The sequence below is a fragment of the Amyelois transitella genome, chromosome 4 (genome assembly GCF_032362555.1).
Source record: "Amyelois transitella isolate CPQ chromosome 4, ilAmyTran1.1, whole genome shotgun sequence".
Taxonomy (NCBI): domain Eukaryota; kingdom Metazoa; phylum Arthropoda; class Insecta; order Lepidoptera; family Pyralidae; genus Amyelois; species Amyelois transitella.
This window is the reverse complement of record NC_083507.1, coordinates 2,005,754-2,027,897: the sequence shown is the minus strand read 5'-3', so window position 1 is coordinate 2,027,897 and position 22,144 is coordinate 2,005,754. Positions and strand designations below refer to the sequence as shown.

Genomic DNA, 22,144 nt, shown 5'->3' with positions numbered 1-22,144 from the left:
CTTTGTAATGATATCTTTATAATGGGTTGTATTTAAATTTAATTTTATTTCACACACACCATAGAATCCACATTTCCATCTCATATGGTTAAGTATCTGAGATTTAAAGAATTTTACAGAGCGCTAGCCCATACCCTAAAAGAAGGCATATGATCACGCCTATATCCCTTGCGGGGTAAATAGAGCCAACAATTTTGAAAATACTGAAAGACTGACTGACTGCATTGTTATGAGCCTTTTCTCAGAATTATGAAGTTAGAATTGAAAAAGAAAAATTTATGATTAATTGATTTAATTGAAATTTAAGTAACAAATATAATTTTTAAATGGAATGTCAAATTTAAATAAATTGATGTACAGTGTGTACCTACTGATCTCTACATAGAAATAAACGGCTACCTACGCAAGCTAAAGTCAGTACAAAATGAAGATTGAATAAGAAAATTGTCTTAGCAAAGGGGACCGAATATATCAATTGAAACCTTTTATTCTGGTCTCGTAGCGAGGTTAAATCAATATGACCTTAGGCCTTAGAAAATATTCCCAAGATGCAGTCTTTGAACAATATATACACGTGTGGAGGTCTCATGGCGCAATTGTTGTGGCAAATGGCGAATGTTTGTTTTAATTAATTACTAGCATTTGCTCGAGAAATCGTACTTGCAAGCCATGTTATTGTTATTTAGGAAATTTTAAAAAATAACACCATTTCTTTCGTGACAATTATTTTAAATAGGTATTAAAGATAACGTACCTAGCACAAACAAGTAAAACGAGCAATAAAAAAATATAAGCGACTTAAAAAAAAAATTAAAAATAAAGCGTCTATGTCTATGTACTTGCAAGTCAGTTTTGTTATTTAGGAAATTTTAAAAAATATCACCATTTCTATCGTGACAATTAATTTAAACAGGTATTAAAGATAACGTACCTAGCACAAACAAGTAAAGCGAGCAATAAAAAAATATAAACGACTTAAAAAAAAAATTAAAAATAAATCGTCTATGCTATGCAGGTTATCAATACCATCGTGAGATGAACTGACCGACTGACCGAGCGAAATCAATTGACGGATATAAACAAGACTCCAGTGCGGTGATGCTATGAAACCTGCTGCGGTAAAAAAAAAAATAATGTCAAGAATTTGCCGCGCGAAAGTTGCTGGCTGGCTGGAATTATATTGATACATTTTTTTTAATCACTTACTTTTGATTTTTAACATTTAAAATATTAAAAATGGACTCTGAATGATAACATAAGTCTTTTAAATTAACATAAAAAGCTAAATTCTATTTTTCTACATTTCTTCGTTAGACGATGTTTTCATTGTATTTTGACTCTTACTTATTAAGAACTTGAATTTTTTTGGCATTTCCATAAAAAAGTACATTTAATGTTACTCCGATCAAAATTGTATTAACAAAAATAAATGCTGAGTATGCATCCCTGGTGGGGATCGAACCCACGACCTTTGGATTAGAAGTCCAACGCGCTATCCTCTGCGCCACAGGGACTGTGAGCGGAGTGGTGAAATTTCGTAACACAAGTTGTAGGCACGGCTTCGGATTTACAATCATTGTTCGTGTTCATGAAAAATTGTTTTTGTCTCAAAAACATAACAATTTCAATTGTTTTTTTATGCGTGTTCGTTATAACAGCTAAGAAAACAAAACAATTTCGATTGTTTTAATCGATTTATTACCTATTTGTTTAAAAAAAAATACTTTACCTGGTAGGTGCCTAGGTACCTACATATCAGCTAACAACACAAATTTTTTTCTTAATTTTCCTATTCTTTTTTTAATGTAAGTTATTCATAAAATATATTTTTATTCTCAAACGGCGTATTAATAAGCTAGCGATTGTGGCCATGCAAACTTTTAATTAATTAAACCTGATTATTGTGATTAAAATCACATTTAAGTATGTTAGAAATTAGAAATTTTAATATAATCAGGAATGTAGTAGTAATAAACTCTAAAACGGTACTACCACAACTGAATACATAAACATGACCTACTGTTTTATTTGCTGTTCGATTCTAATCGCTGTTATCGATTCTAAATGAGTAATAATATCCGTGTAGTTTTTTTTTTGTGGCGTTTAAGGACCGTGCTTAATATATCAACATTGGTATTACATAGATTTTTTACTTGACTTCAGTAATAAAATATATTAAAAATTGACACCTAAACTTGAAAAAAAAATACATAAAATATTATTTGAGTACTTACTTACTCGTGAAATTAAGCACTTTTTATGACCACAAACAGTTACGTAAGTACCTACTTTAATGTTCATTAGTTTTCACATATAATTTAATGGTCGAAAATAATGAGAAATCTTGTGGTTTTCGCAATTTTGACCAAATATAAAGGGAAATCTACATTTAAGTACTTTCTGCCATAGCTACACAAAAATTGATGTGGCTAAATTTAATAGAAATGTTCGTTAATTCATTTATGTTTTGCCACTTTTAACGGGGCTCTACTATAAAAAAACATATTGTCTATGAAGGAACATATTATGTAGGTTCTTTTTATTTTCTTATACTTACTTATTTTTATTATTTTCGGTGGTCTATCAGTCTATTAAAGACCGTTGGCTCTGTCTACCCCGCAAGGGATATAGACGTGATTATATTATCTGTATGCAACATCGTTAGGAAACCTGCAAATTCAGGCAACTGGATGTATAACCATGATCGATCCAATACGGGTCTGGTTCTCCTGCAAAGGTTGCGGAGGTCAGATCGGAGTCGCTTCGTCTAAAAACCTGACTCACCCAATCTAGGATCCTTGGTCAAAGGCATACTTACCCCAAGCTCCGCACTAGAGTGGTGAGGATGCAACTGGGACTAAAGCCAGGAGGAAGATGATAGTAACAACATCACGATGACAAAACAAGCTAAAAAAAGAGCCGTGAGGTCTAAGTAGGCAAATAATATATTTTTTTTTAAGAAGTAACTGTAACTATCAATTCCTAATTGTCAAGGTAACTCTTCCTTACCTACCGACAAGGTAAGCACTTAAATTCTTTGATACTACCTACTTACTTACTCTTATTGCATTTGTAATTATTGTCAAAATAGTCGTTTTACATGTAACGCTATTTTTAGAATCTTACATAATAGGTACATGCGCTACAAGTTAATACAATTAGGTTACAAGGTAACGCGGTAAAACGTAGTTTCTTAAAAAAAAAAACAACTATAAATAAACAAAACAGCGCACTTTAGAATACATACCATTCTTTTTGAGTAAATCAAAGAAAAAAAAGTCACTGCCACTGACACAAAATGATATAATCCATAAATCTTAATTATTTCACTTTATTTTACCGCGTTTTTCTTATTGGAAGTTTATTTGATTCACGTTACCATAGCAACACCAAGATGGCGGTTGACGCATGCGCACAGCGGTACGAACTCGCGTAGACTGCCGGTTTTGGCGCCAACGCTTTGGTATCACAATAAAACGAATGTGCGCATTGGTTTGGTTAACTTCTTCCGAGGTTGCACCGGAACATATTTTTGTTTCTAGAAGGTTTAAGATGTGGCTATTATAAGGTGAAACCTTTTTCAAATACAAATACTTACGCTACTTAGGTCATATTAGCCTTCAGGATAGTAAAATAATACCTAAGTATTAAAAATTTTTTGAATTTAATTAATGCTCTTATTGTATATAAGATTTCTTTTACTTATTTTTTTTCCTTAGTTTCTGAATGGGTCCAGTAGGTACTATTTAGTCACTAAAAACTTTACTAGTCATAAATAACAAGCTTAAATAAAAGTTACCACACTCTTCTACATAATTAAGAATGTTAAATACCTACTTAATAAAAAAAGTTTCGGTTAATATTATTTCACACTAACAAACTTTAGTACCTAGCTAATTTATTAAAAAAATATTTTAAATTAAGTAGTTGATAGAGTAGATATACCTACCTGCTTAATAATTATACTAACTACCCTTTTGTTCCATAACTAATTACATACATACTTAAGAGGAAAAAAAAACGTTTTTGAAAGCTATTAAAAAGTATCATGAAAAAAGATGTAGATAAAGGATGCATAAGAAATGAATGTACTTAGGTACCTACATACTCAGTGTCATTTGTAGTAGGAATCGTCGGGTAGCAATGATGAGTAGGTGTTCAATACAATAGGTGCCATTTTAAGCCGCCAGATGAAGTGTTACTTATTAGAAACAAGCTTTTCTCCAGGTAAATTTCAGAATGTTATCAGTGTTTGACGTCGAATTGTTAATATCTACTATTTACTACAGTCAATTATATAAGTAAGTACGTTAAGTATGGAATTTAAAATATTAGCTATCGATCAACCTCGATAACTTGATACTACAGAAATAATAATATGTCTTATAAAAATAATTGAAGGATCTCGCTTTGTAATCTTATAACGCAAACAAATTAAGTTTCTCCTTCGTCTAAGTTCTTGCTGTAGGTACCTACTTATTTTCCTTGATAGTACCTATATAAATATTAAAATTTATAAAAATAACCTTCGCAGTAACAAGACGTCGAGTAAGTCAAAGTAGGTGAGTACTTTTAAATTTTCTTATTTCTGTCAGTACGAATCACAATGCACAACAAGAAAGCAATAAGAAGAATTTGAAGCATCCTTACAATACAAAACATTACAAATGACATATTTAGATTGCAGGTAATCGGTCAAAGGCTTGGAGCATATCTACATAAACAAAAATCAAGCGAGAATCATCAAAAATAAACAAATGACTATAACTAATAAAACAGTAAATTCGTACAAAAATATGTAAGTATCTTATTGGTTGGGATTTCTAATGGCATAACTATACAGAAAGTACAAGAGTCGAGACGCTACAAAATTCTATTCTCGGCCGTAACTCCGAGAAATTCCCTGTTTATTAAATTCCAACAAAAAGCAGGACTCGGTAATTTAACTCCCAATGAAATAGCATTTGGGAGGTCGTAATTTACAAACGACCAAAATAGATTTCAAGCGGCCACATTTGGAACTAAGCGAGTTCATACTGTTCACAAAGACACTAGCGCTACAGTTAAGTGAATACGTAAATTTGTCGTATCATAGAATTTATTAGGTGATCTTCACTCAGCCGCCTACGCATTTTTTTGTCTGTTTGTGTGTGTCCCCATTCATCGGGATGTATTTTGACACTAACTTCATTCATATAGAGTTATTCCGGAACAAATCCTATGTTAATTTATGTTCCCGTTTCTCTTAACTTGAAAACAACCGTGAAGTTATGGTCTAAAGCTAAATTTATTGTTTTTAGTACAAATTACTTTGAAGCGGCGGTGGTCAGGCCGTTATGGTGATAAAACCTAAGGAGCCAAATCCTACCTCGACCATGTTCCCAATGGCTTTTTTCTAAATTACGTACATTAGTTTGGATGATAACCGATGCTCTTGCGGTGAGGAAATATAGAGAAGAAATGTTCCTTCTCTATATTTCCTTCGCTACGCTTCTTGTACATAACTATTGAAGACTAACTTAAAAATAATACAGGAGTATCGTTAAAACTATTTATTAAACTGAATCATATATAGTACAGTCACAGTACCCAAAACAAAAGTAATCATGGCCGCGCTTTTTCCTTAATATTCTGTCTAGGTGTTATTTGCTGTCATGTTACATTATATACAATTTAAAAGTATTTATTTTAATGTGGATGAAGCGAAAGAAGTATGCAGAGATCGTGGCAAGTGGAAAGATGTTGTCTCTGTCTACACCTCCGGGGAAAAGGCGTGATTTTATGTAGGTATGTATGGTTGTATGGCTGCATGTATTTGATTAAAATCTTAAAATGTAAAAAAATTTGAGATAAATCTCAATTTATTTAAAGGAGGTTTGAAGTACTTACCTTAATTTTAATAACAGAACATAACTAATATTATCATAATCATACGTAAGTACCTCGTGGGAACCTCAAGGTACTCTCAAATACATATCATGTTATTTCACTTCAACATCATTAATTACGTATTAGGCCATCTCGCTCATTCAAAATTCGTGACTTTAAGATTCAGTCTGGGAAAGGTATAATTTGAAATTTGTTTTTGACTGATGGTTTAATGAAGATATTGGAAGTTACTCGGTTTCTATAGATAAGGTTATGTTATAACTAGCTGTTGACCGCGACGTCGTTACCCTTAAAACGAAATCCATGTGACTTATGAAAAATTAAGTTGACGTTATTGAAGAAAATGCTGCAGTGCAGTTTCATATCGCTTCTTCTGCACTGACGCTTTGGTAGCGGCATTAAACTCAGTTTTAAGTAATTTATTTGACGTCAACCAAAGTTGTGAAAACCAAAAAATGTGTCAATTATTAAGTGAAATTAAAATATCCCATAATGCACAAAAAATCAATCATAAAATCTAACATAAAATCGATGATATAAAAATTGAGGACGACGAAAAATCATTTCATACCATACAAACAATTGTAAACGTTAAAAAAAGCACTGTGTCACGGTATAGACTTATGAGTGCGGCTCGAAATAATCTCAAGTGCAGACAAAATAATTAATGGTCGGCTTAGTAATGAATTGTTAAGAATGTGAGACACCGAATAAATAGGTTTGGAGATGACTTTGTAACAAATACACAAACAAGAAGATGGTATGAACATATATCTATGATATAAGATGAAGATGATATAAGATGGTCTAACAAAAAACAAGCGACAAGGTCTAGTGATTTGAAATTCGGCGTGTGGGCTTCTTATGCGGTGGGAATGCAAGAAAGGATTGCTTGGAATTCCCGCGGGAACCCTGATGTTGATGAAAATTTGTTACAATTATTGTAGTTTAGACTACGGAAATTGGTAATCCGATTGAAATTGAAAAGACTTAATGGCCACGTTCAGCTATTTGGTTTAATGATAGAATTGAGATTCAAATAGTCACAGGTTGCTAGCCCATCGCCTTAAAAAGAATCCTAATTTTGTAAGCCTATCCCTAAGTCACCTTTTACAACATTCATGGGAAAGAGATGAAGTGGTCCTATTCTTTTTTGTATTGGTGCCGGGAACCACATAGCAAATGAATCAATATAAATTATGTCCTTCCTACTGCAAATGATTTGTACATAATGCGATGAACAATGAAAACAAACCTTGAGAGTTATATAACCAACATAACCAATTGAATGTGGCGTTACGATATGTAAACCAGTTTAGGTATACAATAACTAACGTCTAGAAGTACAACGCATAATAAAATGCCCATTTATTTTTATTATACCTACACAAAATTGTTTCTGCGTTTGTATTCTGCTTATAAGTAAATATTTTTTTTTGCTTTATTCCATAGTATCTTAGAACAAAAAAAAAAAATTATTGAAAGAATGTCAACATTCTTATTGTTAATTAGAGAGTGTGTGAGTAATTTTTTCACATTTGATTTGCGTTAAAATAACTTTTTTTTGCAATACTTTGGTGGCAGGCAGAGACCACATCATTCTACTTTAACACGATCCATGTAAACTTCTTTCGCCTCATCTAAATTCATAACTCTCATGCACGCTCTATCACATTTTATTCTGTTTTATTTTTATTTTGAAATCGCCGATGAAAACAAAAACAAAACCGAGCCAAGGGTATGGAACCGAAGGCAAAAAAAAAAAATATAACTTTTTCAACTTATAAATGTAGTAACGAAAGCTCAAATTATTCAGCGCCGGACCGCTCGGCCGAATGTGATGATTATTTTAATGTGAGAAATTATAATTAATTTTTTCAAATTAATTTATGATAAAGAGTGTACTATTAAGCACTGTCACTAGAACCACAATATGCTACATAACTGTTCCATTTTATATTTATTTTATTGCGTTCCCAAACAAATCAGAATTTTTCACAGATTATTATCTTCGTTATTACCTTTGAAACGTAAAAAATCTCCCGTGTGGCAACAGTTTGACCAGAGAGAATTCTATTTGTTACGCTTTTAATTTAATAACCACAAAAACATAAAATGATTGCTTGCCTCCTCAGTTAAGTATATTTTTATAAGTTAGAATTTAAGCTTCCTCTTACCCACACTACTTTCTTTAATCTTTTCATAGAAAACACTGGAAATCCACGTTCAGCTTGACCTTGAGATATTGACAGGTTCGTCACCAATTCGCTCACAAATTTATAAAATAACTAGCTGTGACCGCGACTCCGTCTGCGTGGAATAGTTATTTTAGGCATCATTGAAGCCCTCAAGGATGAATAATTTACCCCGTGTTTTTCACATTTTCCATTATTTCTTCGCTCCTAATAGCTGCAGCGTGATGTTATATACCCTAAAGTCTTCCTCGATAAATGGTCTATACAACGCAAAAAGAATTTTTCAATACAACCCAGTACTTGCTGTGATTAGCGCGTTCAAACAAACTCTTCAGTTTTATAATATTAATATAGATTTAAGGATTTTACATTAGGTATGTGTTTATTATGAAAACATTCTGCAGGAATTTAATCTTTGACGCATTGTGTGATTTCCAAATGCAACATCATCTTAATGCATCTGCGCGTCCTATGATCCGAACGGCCATTAGAGAGATTGGCCTAGATTGAAGCAATTTCTTTTGTTTCCTCACACAAATGGAGCATGGTAATATCAAATTTTAAGCAATAACGAAGCTTATAACTTCTGGTATTCGCCTTTCCATTTGTTCTGTAATCTCTTTTCATATCTTGGTAGGCTAATGGATATGTTTCGGTTAAGGAGAACATCGTGAGGAAACCCGCACGTTTAGGCAACTGGATGTCATATTTGGATGCGTAAGAGCATGATCAATTTGGATTAGTTTCAATCTTTGTGTGCCGTGTGGTTCCCGGCACCAGTAAAAAAAGAATACATAGGAACACTTCATCTCGTGCGATGTCCTAAAAGGCGACTAAGAAACAGGCTAATAAACTTGAGATTCTTCTTTTGGGCTATGGACTGGCAACCTGTCACTATTTGAATCTCAATTTTATCATCGAGGCAAAAAGCTGAACGTGGCTCAGTGTTTTCAAGACTGTTGGCTCTGTCTAGCCCGCAAGGGATATAGACGTGACTATATACCTATATGTACCACTGTCACATCACATACGTAGTGCTAATAAGATGTACCAACTTTCTCATCCGTGCGCATGCGCATTGCGTTGTCGGTTCCCACGACCGCCCGCGTCTTTATTGCGTTGAAGCGATTATCCGTCTTCGCTACACAATTTTACATTGACGTATTAAAAATACAGATTTTGAAGGTTTTTTTTTATTCCACTTTTTTATCCCTCACGGGACAGTAAGAGAGCCACGTTCCGCTGGAAGGCATAACCTTTAAAGAATTGGAATTGGTAGAGACAGGTGAAAGTATGCAGGGTTCGTGGCAAGTGAAAAAATATTGTCTCTGCCTACCCCTCTAGGAAAAACGCGTGATTTTATATAATATATGTAGAGATAGGTGAGAGTTTAAAATTTGCGCGAAAAGACAAACAGATAGGCACCACACTAAGTGAATGATCTATCAATTAAAACTCATCTTGTCAACATCATCAACAAACGAATTTAATCATTGGTTACAAAACAACATTTTCAGCTCATTTCGGCTCGTCCCGCAGCTCAATAGCGGCAATTGTGTCAATGACAGTGACAGTGACATAAGACCACAGATATCTACACTAAGTACCTATGTATTATCTGCGCAACCTCTTGAAAATAACTTTTGGAAGGCTTTTTATTTTTGTTCACAAAAATTATAGCGCAAATATTATTTTTACCATAATCGTCTCCGAAGCAACTAGACTAGCAACCTGTCACTATAACAATCCCAATTCCTTAATTAAGTCATACAGTTTACCTTTCAGTCTTTTCAAGACTGTTGGCTCTGTCTATCCGGCAAGAGATTTAGACGTGACTATATGTATGTATGTTACACGTTCAGCTTTTTGGCTTGATGATAGAATTGAGATTCAAATAGTGACAGGTTGCTAGCACGTCGCCTAAAAGAAGAATCCCAAATTTATAAGCATATCCCTTAGTCGCCTTTTACAACCATGGGAAAGAAAAGGAGTGGTCCCTCTCTTTTTTTAATGGTGCCGGGAACCACACGGCGCACTATATGTAAGTAGGTATAATATGTATGTATGTCTCCGAGGAACACTTCTTTCATTTTCATCATGTTTTTTTACCACATCCATATATTTTTGAATGAATGTCCCATCAACATTTCCATTCATCTTGGAAGCTGAATAAGCACAATTTGTTATGTCTAATTACCCTCTTAATTAGCTATTATAACCTGTGTGATGACTGTAATAAGTATTATAACTGCGGCTTCTTTTAGGGTTTAATTATTTAATGATGCGAAAAATTATTAATGTAATAAAGAAAGGCGTTTCGTTTTTGTTTATTCTGCGGGTTGGCTTTCCAATAAAAGAGGCCAAAATTTACTTACTGAACATTATAAAAAAAAAAAAATTAAAACCAATGTAAATTGACTAACTATTCTGAAATCTAAATTTTTGGTAAAGTACTACACAATTACTATATTTGAAATTAGATTTTGTTTTAATTATTTTAACAAGTAACAAACAATGCAAGAGCGCCATCTTCTCAATTTGACGAACAACGCTTAAAATATTTTAATTTACATTTGATTTTATCATGTCAAGCGACATCTACAATTCTATTAACACACTATGTAGCCACACAAACTAGCGGCAGTTGAAGCGTCGTCATTGTAATTGCATAAATATTTTGTACGTTTTAGTTTAAAACATGACCAACAGATGTCGCTATACGTCAATACAACAAAGCATTATTAATTAAAAATTCAACAGGACTCAGTTTTTCGAACCACTACAGTTGTGGGCACAATACTTACTAGACGTAATTAATAAAGCCGCCTGTTTTGCATCACCTCATTTGTAGTTTTAATGCATTTAAGTCATTATCCAGTACCTACGTAACTATGTGCTTAAAGAAACTCGTTCAATTCTTCGTAGTTGGTTAAAACTACTAAGTAGCTATCAATTGGCGGCTTAGTATTAAAAACACCATTCAAATCACAGCAGCAGCAGGTTTTGGTCGTAAACTTTTTAAAACGCCGACTCACCGAAGGGTTGAAGGATTATCCAGGGGCTAAAAAGGCCATTGTGGCCCACAGCCAATATGTATACAAACGGGTTGTTATGCTAAATATTTTGTAAAGTCACAGCGGGATATGGTTTTTTTATAATCATTATCGTACACGCGTTTGTCCCGACTTGTTCATGTTTTAAGCCTGGGAACCGCATAAGTCGGAGTTGGAAGTCAAGATTTTCAATACACTGACAACCTAAGTACCTACCTACTGATCTCCAAATTAATCAATCACTGAATTATTGAATGACATGTAAACTCAATGCCAAGCCGCTGCGTCTTGAGTTTTATATATATATATATATGGATATAACTCAAAAAAAAAAAATTAATTGTCAAACTTAATCGCTTATTTATTACAAAACCATTAAAATTTCGTGATCCTCAGACAATAAATATAATAAAAACTTAAACCCTCAATAACCTACAATAACAAATATTTGCAGTTAGTTTTAGTTTAAATCCTTACATATCAATATACCCTCGTTTTTTTAACAAAAAGTCTAACATTCTAATCATTGTTTATTGCTAATAGTTTAGCATTATAAAGAGATAATGACCCGCTTAGCGTACGATAGATAGGTTTATTCTTTTTTTAAAACGTGACTATGCAAAGGGCATTGGCGATTATTCGGATCATGACAATAGCATCTCCCCGGCTAGTGAAAAGGATGTTTTGTTTAAAATTCGACATTATGATTGATATATTTCGAAGTTTCGAGAGTGAAGCGATGACCGATCTGTCAGAATAATCCCATTTTTCATGCGTCGATGATTTTGCAGAATATTAAATAGATTTGAATTTTGATTCAAAAGCACTGCAATGTGGAAGTGTTGAATAACATTATTATTTTGAAGTACTTATACGTTGATATTAAGAGCAATAGTCTAAAATAATTATGTAGGCAACCTTCTTTATGTACGCCATAGCAACGGTTGCCATGGCTTGTTTAGTTAGTTAAAAAAAATGAAAAATATAATTTTTATTGTCAATATTATGTTCAATAATATAGTAATTTTAAACAGATTATTTCTCTCCTCTTTTCTCCTTCTGTCTTCTGTAGGAATAACTAACTTTGTAACTATACTTCCTACAACTTATAATACATATTTGTACCGACCGACTTAATTATGATATTTGTTGTTTAAAAAATATATATAATTTTTGCCGTGTAGTTCTCGGCACTAATAGAAACAAAAATAGGACCACTCCGTCTCTTGCCTATTGATGTCGTAAAAGGCGATTAAGGGATAGACTTACGAACTTGGAATTCTTTTTAGGCGATGGGCTAGCAAACTGTCACTATTTAAATCACAATTCTATCATGAAGCCGAACAGCTGAACATGGCTAATCAGTCTTTTCAAGACAGGCCCTGTCTTCACGATATTCACGTGATGTACGTATGAACATTTATATTGCATTTGCAAGAGATTCGTTCAGTCACTCTTTTCAATTCCAAATCGAATACATTTTAAGGACTTAACACACCATAACCATAGACTATTGTAATGTCATAAAGTTAATTTATAGTATCAAATGGACAGAGTGTGGCCACCCCTTTACTTAAGATGCAACCACTATGAAGTGTACCATGCTTGGCTGCCTAAGAAATCGTTTAAGGTAGGTTACTCGTATTTTATGGGTCATTATGGGCAGTGATGGGTTTCATTATTTTTTAATTTACTTGCGCTAGCTGAAGGTTTGTGTTTTTTTTTGTATATACAGAAACTAGCTGTGCCCGCAAAACCGTCTGCGTGAAATAGTTGTTTTGGGCATCATTGAAGCCATCAAGATGAATAATTTACACAGTTTTATTTTAGATTTTCCATGATTTCTTCGCTCCTTAAAGTTGCAGCGTGATGTTATATAGCTAAAGCGTTCCTCGATAAATGGTCTATTCAACCCAAATTTTTCAATTCGAACCAGTAGTTGCTGTGATCAGCGCGTTCAAACAAACAAACAAACTCTTCAGCTTTACAATATTAGTATAGATTAGAGAGATATATATATACAAGAAGAATTCCTAATTTATTAGTTTTTCCCTTAGTCACCTTTACGACATCGCAAAGATATGGAGTGGTCACTTAAGAATAAGTGCCAGAAACCACACGGCATATTATGAAAAGTGGGTATATTAAAATATTCTTAGTAACAAGAGATTAAGGAGATGCAACAAGACAGCCGCAAAGGGTATTAAGACATCTTCCATTAAAAGGATTGTGTATGACGGTATGAATTATGAATGAAGATGAAGCGAAAGAAGTATGCAGGGATCGTGGCAAGTGGAAAGGTGTGAACTCTGCCTACCCCTCCGGGAAAGAGGCGTGATTTATGTGTGTATTTGTGTATCTATTCCACACGACACATGACGATGGTTTAAAAGTAATAAAAAAAAACATGGCCGACAACTCTATCCGGCCATCTACATTGATTAATTACAAAACATGTGTTTGATTGACATGGACACACATAAAGACGAACATAAAATTTACTAGAAGTTCCTCATGTGGTTCGTGTGGTTCCCGGCACCAATAGAAAAAAGAATAGGCCCACTCCATCTCTTTCCCCGTGGATGCCGCAAAAGGCGACTAAGACTTTTTTCGACTTTTTTCTAAGATTATTACCAGATTCTATACATACATACATATGGTCACGTCTATATCCCTTGCGGGGTAGACAGAGCCAACAGTCTTGAAAAGACTGAATGGCCACTATAATCTCGTAGGCGTGCAAACCGTGGACGTAACTGGCGAGTCGGCCGCATGGACTTTTTGCTATTCGTCATATGGGCTTGAGCTTAAAAATCTATTCAATCTTTTGAACTCTTTCCGTGCGGCCGTGCCGAGTTTATAGTGGCAAAACTCTGCTACGCGCTACGAACTACGCAGTACGAGCTATGGCTGTAGTATTTCCCCGTAACTTGAGTGTAAAATTAGGGCTTATCGATTTAGGGCTGGGCATGTGGGGTTAGAAATTTGGCTCTACACGAGATCTGATTACTTTTTGACAGTGCGAGCTATATGGTCTCGTATTGGCAACATTTAACATGAAATGTTTTTGTGGGATTCTTGTTTTAGTGGATGGGCTAGCAACCTGTCACTATTTGAATCTCAATTCTGTCGTTAAGCCAAACAGCTGAACGTGGCCTTTCAGTCTGTTGGCTTTGTCTACCCAGCGAGGGATATGGACATGAATATATGTATGTATGTATGTTATAAAAAAGGTAAGAACAAAAACTTGCTACATTACAAATATTTTTGACAGAACGAAGTCTGTCGGGTCCGCTAGTAAATAAATAATAATGATAATATCATTTCTAGTAACAGTAACTTGTCTGTGTTTCTAAAGACGTCGCCTTAATTTCAATTATTGTATGCAACCACTGTGAAATGGCCCTAATACAACCCTCATGGCTATCACTCACCCTTAAGCTATTTCTTGATAATATCTTAGAGCAATATGCCGCGGAGGCATAGATCATGGATAACAATTATTATGAAATTATTATCCACATACCTATGTAGAATCAATCCCGCGGGAACTCCGGGACAAAAAGTAGTTTATATGTTATTTCGGGGTCTTCAGCTACCTACATACCAAATACATCGTAATCGATTCAGTAGTTTTTTCGTGAAAGAGTAACAAACATCCATACTGACATCCTGACATACTCACAAGCGAAAGTTTGTAAAAAAGTAAAAAAGCTCAAGATTCTTAAGCTGCAATATTATAATTTAACTTATTTAACCGACAATACAATAACTCTCTATTGCACCGCAATATATTACAGCAAATTCACAATCATGTATATGAAATTGGCGTTTGGTATAGGAGTAACAAAAAGTCGAATATTTTTTTAATGTAGGTATACTAATATTATAAAGCTGAAGAGTTTGATGTATGAGTAATGAGTATGTTAAGACGGTTTGGTCATGTGGTGAGGATGATGAAAGAGGTTGGCTAAGCAAATAAACAAGGAGAGCGTGGATGGAAAGGTAGGAGTGGGAAGGCCTAGATGAACGTATCTTGATCAAATTAAGGCCGTCCCGGCATAAGGTCAGGTCAAGAGTACCCGAAACTGCCGAGCTTGCATGAAGAGTTATGAATGTGGATGAAGCGAATGAAGTGTGCGGGGACCACGGCGGGTTGAGGGATGTAGTCTACCTACTAGCCTACCCCTCCGGGAAAAAAGCATGAATTTATGTACCTATGTGAAATAGAATGGAATAGATTTATTTTCAATATTGGATACCAGGTATCACTTATTGACGTCACGTCACTTAAATCTAATTATAACTACTACCGCTTCCAAAGCGCATGTGTAGAAGTAGCGGCGGAACAAACTACACTGCAGCATAATCATCGGACGTTAATTTACAAATATAGATCTCTTAAATCTAAATCTTATATAATCTTATGTTTATATCTTGTAAGTACAGACTACGGTAAGTATATGAAGGCGCAAAACGCGCTCACAAAAAAACAAAAGACGATGCATCCTCTATATCGTCAAAGCTAACTGCTTATTTTACGTAAAGCCAGCACAATACTTTGTTTATCCTCATACTATAAAATGTGTTTACCTTTTACAAGTATTGATGAGGGCACATTGAACTGTTTGCAGTCCAGATGCGCTCGTGGGTGTCAGCATTGAAGCGTGAGGTAGGGTCTGGTGAGGGGTACATGAGCTGTACAATTTAAAATGAATGTAGGTATGATTGCATGATATTTGAAGGTAAATATAATTATTAAAGGTTTATTAAAGGTAATCTTAAGCTTTGAAAGTTTAACTTTCATACAAGTAAGTATTTCATTTAAAAAATCTTACAGTCACAAATCATAGACACACAGTAACAAAATAAAAAAAAGCATTAAATTAGTATCATTTTTAATTGCAATATGAAATAACCTAAACTAACCTAAAACCACAATAAATACTGCCATATTTTCAGACCTTTTTGATTATTAATGTATTTGTATTTTGGCAAAATTACATAGTCCTTGGTCCTTAAAGAATGTAGGGAATTAATGGGAATTTTCCTTAATGCTCAAGAGAATGGAAAATACGTTTATAAATAATATATCTAGAAATTCTTTGAGTTTACTTTACCTCATAGAATTGCTTTATTGGTCAAAAATAATTTACTCTGTAAGGTCACATATTTAAGTTAATATTACATATTATTAACTAGTATATTGATTTATTTCACATTATTGTAGATTCAACTCGAAAGTTACGCGGACGAAGTCGCGGGCAACAACTAGTAAATAATACAGGTATTAAACGCGCATAATATAACGTACCTTTATTTTATCTAATAGCTTGGTACTACCTGTATTATTAAAAAATAGTTTAATGCAACGCGAAAGTTTAGAATCAGTTATTTGCGGTTTACGCGGGAAATGCCGCGGTAAAAGCTTGTTAATCTATACTAATATTATAAAGCTGAAGAGTTTGTTTGTTTGAACGCGTTAATCTCAGGAACTAAGGGTTCAAATTGAAAAATTCTTGTTGTGTTGAATAGACCATTTATCGAGGAAGGCTTTAGGCCAGAGGTTCCCAAAGTTGTTTTTACTAAGACTCATCTTATATAAGTTTCCAAATTCGGGACCCACTTCTAGGAAATTAAACCGTTACCAATATAAATGAAGGACTTTTCAAATAACAAAGTTAAAATTTACATTTTTTTATTACTTAATTAAATAACTACATTAAAAAAGTTATTTCAATGGGAAGAATGAAATTGTTTTCTATTCTTCGCCATTACCTACAGTTTTTACATCAACTTCAACTCGAGTTACTTCGGTTATTACTTCGGAGCGGTTGGATCGGTAGGGTGGTGTGTCATTCTACAGGCAGGGCCGCTCGCGACCCACCACTGGGTCGCGACTCATACTTTGGGATACACTGCTTTAGGCTATATAACATCACGCTGCAACTATTAGGAGCGAAGAAATAATGGAAAATGTGAAAAAAACGAGGAAAATTATGAATGGCAAGTGGAAAGAGGTAGTCTCTGCCTACCCCTCCGGGAAAGAGGCGTGATCTTATGTATGTATGTATGTATAATTATAAATCCGTGAGGGCTCAAATGATGCCCAAAACAACTATTCCACGCGGACGAAGTCGCGTAAATAAATAAATATACGTGCATTAGCGAGGGCGATACGGCACGAAGTCAACATTCGATTTGACACCCCTTATGCAAACCAGTCTTTATTGCATTCGAATGAGTAGGTACACGTATGCCACTGCATCTGTTAACGTAAGTACTATCGAGTACAAAGTGTTTGACAGCTTAGTAAGACATTCAAGATTTTTTAGGTGTCAACCTATAAGTAAATAATTTCTATAGTACTTAATATTAGATAAATAGATAGATAGACTTTTTATTGCACCATAAGAAAAAGAAAATTTATATATTATACTTCGACAACATAATTAAAACTACATTTTGTATTTATTTTGTCATTTTAATAAGGATATAAATGAATTTGTTCTAGTCTACCTTTCCATTTTACAATTCGAAATCATGTAACTTAAGAGTATAAAAAAGAGGCGCTGATTAGTAATGTAGTAATACGGTGGCATATGATGCTTCATCAATATACTTGTTGTGTGACACAATGTACTTGTCTGTAGTCAATCTTTGGAAAAAAAGAATCTGTACGTAAGTAGATAGAGCTACCTTTAAAGAAAATTATATTTTTCGTGGTCCAGTTGGCTTAGACAACAGTACTATGGTTGTCACATTATATGTGGCTATGCTGTTTGTAAAACATAGATGCTTTATTAATAACTAGTTGTTGAGCGGGATTTCGCTACCCCATGATATTAAAAAATAACATTGTGACCTCTGTTAATGTGGGTTTGTTCAATATCTGTACCAAATTTCGTGGAAATTAGTTCAACACTTTATGAGTTTATGAGTCTCAAAAATAAAAAAACTCTTTATATTTAATTTTACTACAAGCTTTTCTCATCAACAGTACATAACCCTGCCGACGCCGCGCGAGGGTACTTCGATCCCACTTAAGATATTTGACATTTGCGTACTAAATTATGGTAAATTCGATGTATACCTACCTACGCTGTTTACACTACGTCATGCACTGCGGTTTACGCACGAGACTAAATGGTCGATTAATTTCATTAAACGACCGATTTTAAACGTTTTCGGATTATTTATTGATACTTTATTCGTCTATCATGGAACCATTAACAATTTTCGTAGAAAATTGTGTAAAATATAATGCTGAAGTGCAAATGGATTTAATCCAAAATATCTATATAATAAAGTGACACATTCACCTTAATTCTTCTTGTAATTTTACTATCTAATAATGGAAACAACCATTAGTATTATTTTATTCTTAAAAACAGCTTGAAACTGGGATCATGTGCTTTTATGAGCGTAGACAGCTACAATACAATACCTACTTACGCATTGTCAAATGATTATTCATTTATTGAAAGAAAACAGCTGCAGGACACACCAGCTCACGCCCTCAGTAATCCATTCCATGATATCCATGCGACATTATTGTAATCTAATAGCAAAACAAATCGCCATTCAATTGAGGACTTCCAAAATTTGGAATTTTCGACAAATCTACGCTTCGGGGCAGCTTTTGATTCGACCCTTTTGACCAAATATACTTCGAACAACCCTTTTCTAGAAACGAGCAATAACGACCACAATTACGGTACAAAAATTCACGACCACGCACACTATTGTTGCACTAACCATATATCATTAACTTAACGAAATAATTAGGTTGCATTTAATGCAAAAATGGTCAAGCGTTCCAAAGGGCTTTTGTTAACACAAATATAATTTAAATGGTTAACAATAGGCGCGTGCTCGTTATTTTTTCGTGATTGGGACAGAAATGCCCGCGGTTGAGGGTTAACACATCTGCTTCTTGTTGATGGAAACTGTGTGTTAATGTATTCAAACATGTTTAGTTAATGTTCGCGATTGAAACGTAAAAACTATAAATAATAACATAACTGGCCAGCACTCTGCGTAAGACGTTAGTGTATTAAATAAATAGTTAGTTCTATTTTTTTAAAATTTAAATGACTTCAAAGTTTTTATTACCTGTGTAATTAAAAAATCTATAGTTTTTTTTTTTAATACAACATTCTATAATCTCATCTCACGATTTGACCGGCAAATATAGGACCACACAACAAATCGATTCATGACTGGCCAACTAATCGTGTAACAATTATGCAGTAAAAACATACTCCCTCCTTTTTTGAGGTCAGTTATAAAATAGCTGCCTAATAAGTGACCTATAAAATATCAAAGTCTTTCCAAATAACACGTTAGTGATAGTAAAAATAATAGTTCTATTTTTAAACGTATGTTCGGTTACGGTCGATGTCGCCCAGGGTTGCCACTTATTCCCTGTCGAATAAATACATTTTATATTTAATATTTTTTATATAAATTTTATACCCGTAATATAGCGAGGCATTCTATATTTGAAGCCAAGCTCTAATTGTTATTATTGTACTTAGTATGCGCGTTAAGACGCGGGATACGTGTGAAGTTTCAAGAATACTTTTATTAATAGATCAATGGCGGAAAATGAAGAATAAATTAATGTTAGGGATAAGTGAAATGTTAATTTAATATAATTAATATCGCATACCAAGAATTCTTATCAAAATCAAATTATTGTCAAAATATAAAAGGGAATGATTGGCAGTACAATCCTGACCATTGTCATTTGCATTGACGGCCTCTGTGGCGCAGCGGTAGTACGCTTGTCTGTGACACCAGAGGTCTTGGGTTCGAATTATGGCATTGAGAAAAGACCAACGAAAAAAGAACTTTTTCTGATTGTTCTGGGTCTTGGATGTTTATCTATATAATTATTAATTATATAATAAAGTATCGTTGAGTTAGTATCTCGTTACATAAGTTTCTAACTTACTTCGAGGCTAACTCAATCTGTGTTATTTTTCTCGTATGTACATACATAGTCACGTCTATATACCTTGCGGGGTTGACAGTGCAAACAGTCTTGAAAAGACTGATAGGCCACGTTCAGCTTTTTGGCTTGATGAAAGAATTGAGATATATTTAGCCCATCATGTCGTATGTATTTATATTTATTTATTTATTGTCTTTTGTAACAACTGAATATCAAGTTACAATAGTGACAGCCCTACGTAAATTCTTAAGGTGCGCCCGAGTCACTTTTACTCCGTCCTTGCGACAACTTGACCGCGGTCAATTAAAGTCGTACGTTGGTATTCCCACGGTTTTGTCTTTATTTTCGGCACTTTTGACGACAATAATTAGATGATTCGTTAAAAATTGTATCCGGCACGGGATATCAAAAAAAATTGTTAAAGATAGAAATGTTTACATACATACATCCAATATAATCACGTCTATATCCCTTGCAGGGTAGACAGAGCCAACAGTCTTGGCAAATCTGATAGGCCACGTTCAGCTCTTTGGCTTACTGATAGAATTGAGATTCAAATAGTGACAGGTTGCTAGCCTGTCGCCTAAAAGAAGAATCCAAATTTTAAAAGCCTATCCCTTAGTCGCCTTTTACGACATCCACGGGGTTTCTTCTTTTAGGTGATAGGCTAGCGATCTGTCACTATTTGAATTTCAAGCCAATCAACTTAACACGGGTTTTTAGTCTAATCAAGAATATTGGCTCTGTATGCGCCGTAAGAAATCTGACCACACAACAAATATACAAATTAACTCACACTTTTAATATTACTTTGTTCATTGAACAAAAGACGTGCAACAGCTGTTGTGTGTACAAAATTCAACCATCTAAGTTGATCGCATCATTATTACAATAAATTCTTTACCCCAGTCAACTAAACTTACACCAAACAATATATTTATAATGCATTATTGAGCGTGTCGAGTGTTCATTACAATTTTATTGAGTGTTCACGTTGTTTATATTGAAGTGATGCGGGCGACAGATGTAGGATTACGTGATGTTTTTCGCTTTAAAATAAGTATATTTCGCTGTTCGTGTGTTGCCGTGTGGTTCCCGGCACTGATAGAAAATGAGAATAGGACCACTCCACCTCTTTTCCATGGATGTCGTAAAATGCGACTAAGGCATTGGATTAAATACTTGGGATTCTTCTTTTAGGTGATGGGCTAGCGACCTGTCACTTTTTGTCTCAATCATAAAGGCTAATAATTTTGGTTTCTAAAATACTGTTGGCTCTGTCTTCTCCGCAAGGGGCATAAACGTGATAAAACCTATGTTAATTAAGTCAGTCAGTTTTCATCAGTTTTCTCAGTCTTGAGCATTCACAGTAAATTGTACTTAAATGATAAGATAGAAAATATTCAAATTTGTTATGTACAAAGTTTACAAAATCAAAATAAAAATTAACTGATCCATACCAAAAAAAAAACAAACCATTCTTATACTATTTTGATGTATTGAACTTATAACACCCCTCCTCCCCGTCACAGCCGAAGTCACGTGCCATACCATCTGCTGACATAAATGTAGCCAATGAAACAATTACGGTACACATGTACTCGATTAAAAGTCCATCAGAGCCGCGTCTCTCATTATCTATACGAATATTATAAAGCTGAAGGGTTTGTTTGTTTGTTTGTTTGAACGCGATAATCTCAGGAAATACTGGTTCGAATTGAAGAATTATTTTTGTGTTGAATAGACTATTTATCGAGGAAGGCTTTAGGCTATAAAACATCACGCTGCAACTATAAAGAGCGAAGAAATAATGGAAAATGTGAAAAAAAAACGTGGAAAATTATTCATCATTGAGGGCTTCAAACACGCCCAAAATAACTATTCCACGCGGACGAAGTCGCGGGCACAGCTAGTCTAGAATAAAATTATTTGTTATGTCCACATGTCGTGCGGTACCGGGTAAACTTGATTCGGTCAAATTGGACTTCAATTGTAGTTGTAACATACACATAATTTTGCCGTCAGCCCTTGCGGGATAACAGAGCCAA

The 22,144-nt window shown here is 34.2% G+C and overlaps 1 protein-coding gene and 1 non-coding gene across 2 annotated transcripts in view; both read right to left on the bottom strand.

The window, feature by feature from the left end:
• Positions 1 to 3,399, bottom strand: part of LOC106130940 (tenascin) — a 37,077-nt gene extending 33,678 nt beyond the window's left edge. The window contains exon 1 of the mRNA XM_060954562.1: positions 3,248 to 3,399. The gene's annotated coding sequence lies outside the window, so the exon portion shown is untranslated. The remainder of the gene's footprint in view (positions 1 to 3,247) is intronic.
• Trnar-ucu (transfer RNA arginine (anticodon UCU)) lies at positions 1,442 to 1,514 on the bottom strand. Its single transcript has one exon. It is a non-coding gene; the product is annotated as a tRNA-Arg (tRNA).
• Positions 3,400 to 22,144: the final 18,745 nt, after the last annotated feature.